At 43.1% G+C, this 8,032-nt stretch overlaps 1 pseudogene; it reads right to left on the minus strand.

Moving 5' to 3' along the window:
* Nucleotides 1-395: 395 nt before the first annotated feature.
* Nucleotides 396-2,907, minus strand: LOC102396783 (annotated as a pseudogene).
* Between the last annotated feature and the right edge of the window lie 5,125 nt (nt 2,908-8,032).

The raw sequence follows: 8,032 nt of genomic DNA on the forward strand, positions 1-8,032 counted from the left end.
AATATTTTATAGTTTTCATTGCACTTAACATCCTGTTAATTCCTAAGTATTTTATTCTTTTTGATGCTATAGTAAGAGGATTGTTTTTATAATTTCCTTTTCAAATTGCTCATTCTTATTGTATAGAAATGCAACTGACTTTTGTGTTGACTTTGTATCCTGATTTTTTTGCTGAATTAATTAGTTCTAACAGACTTTTTTGTGGAATCTTTAGTATTTTCTACATATAAGATTATACCATCTGCAAATAGAGATATTTTTATTTCATCCTTTCCAATCTGGAAAGGATTGGATTTGGTTTCAATCCAAATCCAATTGAAAATTGGTTTCAATTTCTTTTTCTTGCCTACTTGCTCTGGCTACAACTTCCAGTACTATGTTGAATAGAAGTGGTGAAAGTGGGCATCCAACCTTACCTTGTTCCTGATCTTAGGGGAAAAGTTTTCAGTCTCCTCCATGGCTGTGGCCTCCATCATGCCCTCAGTGGCCCCACATTCCTCCTATGGCCAGGGCCATCATGGCTATGGTGTTCATGAGGGGGTGGCCCTCAATGGTTGTGGCCTCGATAACCAGGAACATCATGAGGCTGGTGGCCATGGGGTCTGTCCCCCATGTCCAAAGCCTTCATGGGGCCAATGTCTACCACCAGCATCCATTCCTCCACCAAGGCCTTCGTGGGTGCAATGTCCACTGCCTTCACCCCCATGCCACTGCCAGGGCCTTTGTGGAGATGATGCCCACCATCTCCAACAACACCTCCACCAGGGTCCCCTCCTCCATTTGGGAGTCCTCCTTCAGAGCGACCTTTTCTGGCCCCTCAGACTGGAGGAAGAGAAGGTTCATTTGCTTCTTGGCTACCATGGCCTCTATGGTATGGTCCAGGACCTGATGCTGATCCCCCCCACACCAGGTCACCCTGCATGGTGTCACATGGACCATCCCAGAAGGGATCGCCACCCCCCCCCCACCGGAAGAGGGTGGGGGACACAGCAGATGTGGACCCTCTGGGCTAACAGGACACCCAGGTCCTCCATGGGGATCTGGCATAGGTTTCCCAGGTTCAGGGAGGAGATGCTGCATGCCCTTGGGCTCCTCGGGGCCTTCCAGTAAGAAACCACTGGCTATGGGACCAGGCCTGAATCTAGGTGGCACCAGCATCTGCTTGATCTTGTCTGAATAGTCTGGTTGATTTGGCCTTCCTGTGAGGGCCAACTGTTAGGTCTACCCATGATGGAGGAGAGGCTCTCCTTCAAACTGATGCCTCCTGCTCTAGGATCATGGGGATTCTTCCCGGCACCTGTGCTTCCAATAAAATTGGCCATAATAGGAGGCAACTTCAAACTGCCTTCCCCATCAGGTGAACCACAGGCCTCTTAGGCTCTAGGGTCTCATCCATGGAACAATCCACATCTAGGGTGATGAGTTTGGGTGGGGGGAATAGGCTCCTAAGTCTCATCAGGCTCATGAGGACTTTCCTGGTTCAGGAAGAGCTCCCGAAAGATCTTCTCCTCCTCAGCCTGGATGTACCTCCTGTTTCTTCCAGGGATAACGAGAGGCGAAAGCAGCACCAGGGCCCTGGTGCGCATCCAGGGTACTTTCTCCTCCACAGTGTTGTGGCTCAGATGCCAGCCTATCTCAAACATGTGTTCGCTCTGATGGTATCTCTCACTTAGCTGACCTGCCAAAGTCCTTGATCTTACTCACATTTGCTCATCAGTTCCATCCAGTTCAAAACAGAAATACTCTCCCAGTTTGCCCTCTGGCCACATCACAGCTTTCCTCTTCCTGCCTTTCTGAGTCAGCTGACTAGGATCTCTGGTACTCTCAACTGGCTTTGCACCCAGAGTTCCTGGCTCCAAAGCGGTGGTATCTGTGAGCTCTGGGACTTCAGCAGGGAAAACTGGGGGCTCTGGACCGTCTGTGTCCATAACCTCAGAAGGATGTGCTGACTGGCTCTGGGGAAGAAGTTTCAGCTGTACTTGGTTCTGTGCTTATTTTCCCTTCAAATGGACTTGACTTGGCAACTGTGGGTGACAGCACCTTCTTCTTGATTTTGATGCCTGGAACAGAAGATGAATTGAGCACATCCGGAAAGCCCAGGCTTTCCATTGGCTGTGGCAGGATTATCTTCACTTAGATCTCTTTGGTGGCATTGGGTGTTGTGTTGACACTTGAGGGGGACGGGTTTAAGGTTGTACTTGTCAGAAACCACCACTACACTGGTATTCTTCACAGTCACCAAAGATGGGGGTCTCCAGCTCTAGTCCAGTGGAACTTGGTGTGAGACTGGGCACTGGGGTTATAAGAGACTTAGACTTCTCCCTCTTCTTCTCTGGGGCCTCCTGAGCCTGAGCTCAGCCTTCACTTCTATCACCGGTTGCTCAGGAGGGGTGGTTTAACTCTTTCCCTCTTCTTTCTGTTTCTTTTATCTTTCTCAGCAGGCTGGGTGGTGTACTGCTCTGGGAGTGGATGATGGTCATCTAGTTGCTGATAAGGACTGAGGCCAATTTCCAGAGCTCTTCATTCTCACTTAATGTGCTCAGTTGCTTCACCAGTTTGGCTGTGTTGTTCTGCTTGAGATGGTCTGCAGTGAGTGGAGATGCTGCAGGGTCAGTAGAATTTGCTGCAAGAGGGGAATGTTGTTGGTTGTTTTTTAATTTGTCAATGAATTGTTAAGAAACTTGTAACTACCAGCATCAATAAACTTGACCAATATTTCTGGTGAATGAGTCTGCAGCAGAATGTTCAGATAAGTGCGGTGACTCACCATCTCTCATGCTTCCTTCATCAGACTGAATATCTTTGAAATCTCATCCATATTCTTGAGTTCCCCATCTCAGTTAAGGAAGCTATCCAGCATCCTCAAGTTTAAGGACTCTCTTTGAGGCCTATGGGACCCAAACCCATGATCAAGGTTTTATCAGGCTCAGGTGGGGAGGAGGTTAAACTTTTGGAGGGAAAAAATAAATAAAACAACCAATCAGAACCCAAAGTTCAATTATTTGGGGGGGCCTCATTGGATCAAAAAATAAATTGGATATTTATTATAAATAAATATCCAAAAATAAAATTGGATCAAAAAATAAAGGCCAACTCAGCATGCATTCACCCCTCCCCAACTCCATTTAGGGAGGGGGCTCATAGAAAAAAAGTTATGAGTGGATTCAAAAAAGTAAGTGCTGAATGAGTGAATTTGGGTGGGTTTCAGAAGGAAGGGTGGTTAATTATTTTTGAAGTTATGTGGCAATGGTCCTTTAGCCACAGATTTCAAGTACCAGGCAGTGTGGGCTGGTAGGGTGGGTGAGATAGGTGGGAAGGGGCAGAAGACACAAGTGGTTGGGCTGGTGGCTGTTTTCCCTTCCCCCTTTCTCTCGGGATCTTTTCAAGGGTTCAGATATTGCTGTGGCTTGTTTCTTTTTCCCTTATGGCCGACTTGAGAAAATTTCAAACCCCGAAATAAATCCCAAAGTCGAACCTTCTATTTCTCTCTTCAGTTCATCAGGGAAAAAGAGAGGGAGAATAGTAGTGGGAGCCCTTTAAATCCCCTGGAATTTTGCTGTCTGGGTAGGCGCTGGCGACAGGGTGGGCGGTACAGCGACTGCCTGCCTCTTTGCACCTCTGTGATCAGAACAAGTCTTCCACTGGAAGTTGCCAGCAAGTCTTCAATAGGTTCCAGAGTTGCAAATAGTTACATAGTGCAGTTGTTGGCAGGTGGGGAGATAGAATCCTGGTGCTTTCTACTTTGCCATCTTCCTAGAGTTCTCTCTAGCTAACATTTTGCTCTCTGACATGTGAATTGTGGTGATAATAATCTTTAGGAAAAACCAGGAGCTAAAAGTGCTAGTAGTCCTCTTTCAGAGTTTTATGCTAAAGGAAACTTTTAATAAAAAAATAAATATGTATGTCACTGATAGGCAATCTCAGAAACAATGATCGAAATGTTTGAATTTGGTATCAGTATTAAGTAATTGTGTATCTACTGCAAGAGGCATTTTCTAAAATGTTATACAACATTGTTCTCTATTCCTTTGCCTTGCTTTAATTTGCTTTATAGCACCTGACATTTCACTATATATGCATTGTTGGTTGTATGTCTCTTTAACTAGAATTAAATCCACAGGATAAAGGCTTTGGCATATTCGTTACTGAATCCTTGTCATCTAAAATAGAGCCTGGCAAGTTATAAGAACTGTGTAAAATTTGTTGGATATATGCATGAATGAAACATGAAATTTGGGGGGTGGCAATACTATTCAGTAAAAAGTACAGAACATAAAATGAAATGTATTCTTTCATTAAAAATGACACACATGAGGACAGAGTTTGGAATTTAGGAACTTGGAGACAATGTCACCAAGGTTATGTGGAGAAATGAGAACAGTTATTACGATAGGAGACAGGGTTGTCAGCAATGTTTTCTCTCCCTCTTTCTTTTTATTTCTGGGATTAGTGTTTCAAAACGATTTATGCACTGAAAAAAAAAAAAAACTTAAAAAATCCCATCATTTTCCTGAGTCAGATGAAAAGTATGGATAGGGTATTATGCTTGCCAAACTTATTCCTGACAAATGGAGCTCTATATTCCATATAGGAAGGAACAGTCTCTGGAGCTTTCAGACAGAAAAATAAAGACAGAAGGAGGAAGATTTGCTTAGTGTTTGAACAGTAAATCACAAAATATTATAATTAAAAGATGTGGGGAGAAGGGGACAGAAACTAACTTCCCTGGTCTGTGTCCAGAGGCTGTGTTCTGAATTTAACAATAGAACACCAATAACCAGGTGGGGCCAGAACATAGAGTCACACATTTTGTTCATGTCACAAAGGTGCCTGAGGCAGGAAACAAATGGCAGCTGAAATTCAGACCCTGGTCTACTCTCCAAGCCACTGAAACCTAATGTAGGTTTGTATGTACCCAGAGGATGTACTTTTTTCTAATTTTCACATAGGCATTGCAGGGGATGAGTATTGGAATAGGTCTTTGACTTAGCATGTTGGAGTCTGATGCCAAGTAAAATAACCTGTTCGTTGAACCATATCAATCTCTATTCCAGTAAGGATTAAGGTTGGGCTTAATATGTAGTCTTCAGATAATCATATGAAGAGGCATAAATAACATTTATGACACACAGTCCATTACCCAGACTTGCACTCTTGTTGGAAGACAGAAGTTTAAATGCTACTGGGTGTAAATATAGAGCATTAAATAGTCTTATCTTCCTCTAATCCTATTGCTGTGATTTAATGAAGAAATGGGGTGGCAGGGTTTTAAATAGAAACAAAGAAAAGCTTTGGAGTCACAACTCTTAGAATCATAGGAAAAACATTAGGTTGAAATGAAGTCTCCGATCCCTTTCTCCCTATACCTTTCTGACTACCTCAGGAAAAAACATTAAAATAATTTCAGGTTTCTACTACTCACATTTTCCACCTCAATCATGTGAACCCCTCATAATTCCCCAAACATTCCATGTTCTCTCACCCCACCTCTTCTAAGCCCATACCTAGAAAGTCTTTCACTGTCTTGTCTTCTTAGGAAATTCTCTTTAGCTTTTAAAACTCAGTTCTAATAAAAAGGAATGCATTTGAGTCAGATCTAATGAGGTGGATGAACCTGGAACCTATTATACAGAGTGAAGTAAGTCAGAAAGAGAAAGACAAATACTGCATATTAATGCATATATATGGAATTTAGAAAGATGGTACCAACGATCCTACATGCAGGGCAGGAAAGGAGACATAAATGTAAAGAACAACTTTTGGGCTCACTGGGAGAAGGAGAGGGTGGGATGATCTGAGAGAATACCATTGAAACATATACATTACCAGATGTTAAACAGATGACTAGTGCAAGTTTGATGCGTAAATCAGGGCACCCTAAGCCAGTGCTCTGGGATAACCCAGAGGGATAGGGTAAAGAGGGAAGAAGGAGGGGGGTTCAGGATGAGGGAGACGCATGCATACCTGTGACTGATTCATGTTGATGTATGGCAACAACCATCATGATATTGTAAAGTATCCTCTGATTAAATTAATTAAAAAATAAAATACTTGGGCAAAGTAATTAAAAAAAGAAATTCAGTTCAGGCACTCAGTCATGAATGACTCTTTGTCATCCCACGGACTGCAGCAAGCCAGGCTTCACTGTCCATCACCAACTTGCGTAGCTTGCTCAAACTCATGTCCCTCGAGTTGGTGAGGGCATCCAACTATCTCATCCTCTGTCATCCCCTTCTCCTCCTGCCTTCAATCTTTCCCATCATCAGGGTCTTTTCCAACGAGTCAGTTCTTCGCATCAGGTGACCAAATTATTGGAGCTTTAGTTTCAGCATCAGTCCTTCCAATGAACATTCAGGACTGATTTCCTTTAGGATGGACTGGTTGGACTCCCTGCAGTCCAAGGGACTCTCAAGAGTCTTCTCCAACACCACAGTTCAAAAGCATCAGTTCTTTGGCACTCAGACTTCTTTATAGTCCAACTCTCACATCCATACATGAATACTGGAAAAACCATAGCTTTGACTAGATGGACCTTTGTTGGTAAAGTAATATCTTTGCTTTTTAGTATGCTGTCTAGGTTGGGCATAGCTTTTCTTCCAAGAAGCAAGCATCTTTTAATTTTAAGGCTGCAATCACCATCTGCAGTGATTTGGGAGCCCCCCAAAATAAAGTCTGCCACTGTTTCCACTGTTTCCTCATCTATTTGCCATGAAGTGATGGGACTGGATGCCATGATCTTAGTTTTCTGAATGTTGAGTTTTAAGCCAATTTTTTCACTGTTTCACTTTCATCAAGAGGCTTCTTCTTCACTTTCTGCCATAAGGGTGGTGTCATCTGCATATCTGAAGTTGTTGATGTTTCTCCTGGCAGTCTTGATTCCAGCTTGTGCTTCATCCAGCCCAGCATTTCTCATTATGTACTCTTCATGGAAGTTAAATAAGCAGGGTGACAATATACAGCCTTGACGTACTCCTTTCCTGATTTGGAACCAGTCTGTTGTTCCATGTCTAGTTCTAACTGTTGCTCCTTGACCTGCACACAGATTTCTCAGGAGGCAGGTAAGGTGGTCTAGCATCCCCATCTCTTTAAGAATTATCCACAGTTTGTTCCAATCCACACAGTCAAAGGTTTTAGCATAATCAGTGAAGTGGAGGTAGATGTTTTTCTGGAACTCTCTTGTTTTTCTATGATCCAACGGATGTTGGAAATTTGATCTCTGGTTCCTCTGCCTTTCTAAAACCAGCTTGAACATCTGGAAGTTCACAGCTCACGTACTGTTGAATCCTGGCTTGGAGAATTTTGAGCATTACTTTGCTAGCTTGTGATATGAGTGCAATTGTGTGGTAGTTTGAACATTCTTTGGCATTGCTTTTCTTTGGGATTAGAACGAAAACTGACCTTTTCCAGTCCTGTGGCCACTGCTGAGTTTTCCAAATTTGCTGGCGTATGGAGTTCAGCACTTTCACTGCATCATCTTTTAGGATATCAAATAGCTTAACTGGAATTCCATCACCTCCACTAGCTTTGTTCATAGTGATGCTTCCTAACGTTCACTTGACTTCACATTCCAAGATGTCTGGCTCTAGGTGAGTGATCACAACATTGTGATTATCTGGGTCATGAAGATCTTTTTTGTACAGTTCTTCTGTGTATTCTTGCCACCTCTTCTTAATATCTTCTGCTTCTGTTAGGTCTGTACCATTTTTGTCCTTTATTGAGCCCATCTTTGCATGAAATGTTCCCTTGGTATCTCTAATTTTCTTCTGTTGTTTTCCTCTGTTTTTTTTGCATTGATCACTGAGGAAGGCTTTCTCATCTCTCCTTGCTGTTCTTTGGAACTCTGCATTCTAATGGGTATGTATTCTTGCCTTGAGAACCCCATGAACAGTATGAAAATGCAAAAAGAGAGGACACTGAAAGATGAACTTCCCATGTTAGTTCACTTCAGTTCATTCGCTCAGTTGTGTCGGACTCTTTGCGACCCCATGAACCGCGGCATGCCAGGTCTCCCTGTCCATCACCAACTCCCGGA

Source organism: Bubalus bubalis, chromosome 6 (genome assembly GCF_019923935.1).
Source record: "Bubalus bubalis isolate 160015118507 breed Murrah chromosome 6, NDDB_SH_1, whole genome shotgun sequence".
In the NCBI taxonomy this organism is placed as follows: Eukaryota; Metazoa; Chordata; class Mammalia; order Artiodactyla; family Bovidae; genus Bubalus; species Bubalus bubalis.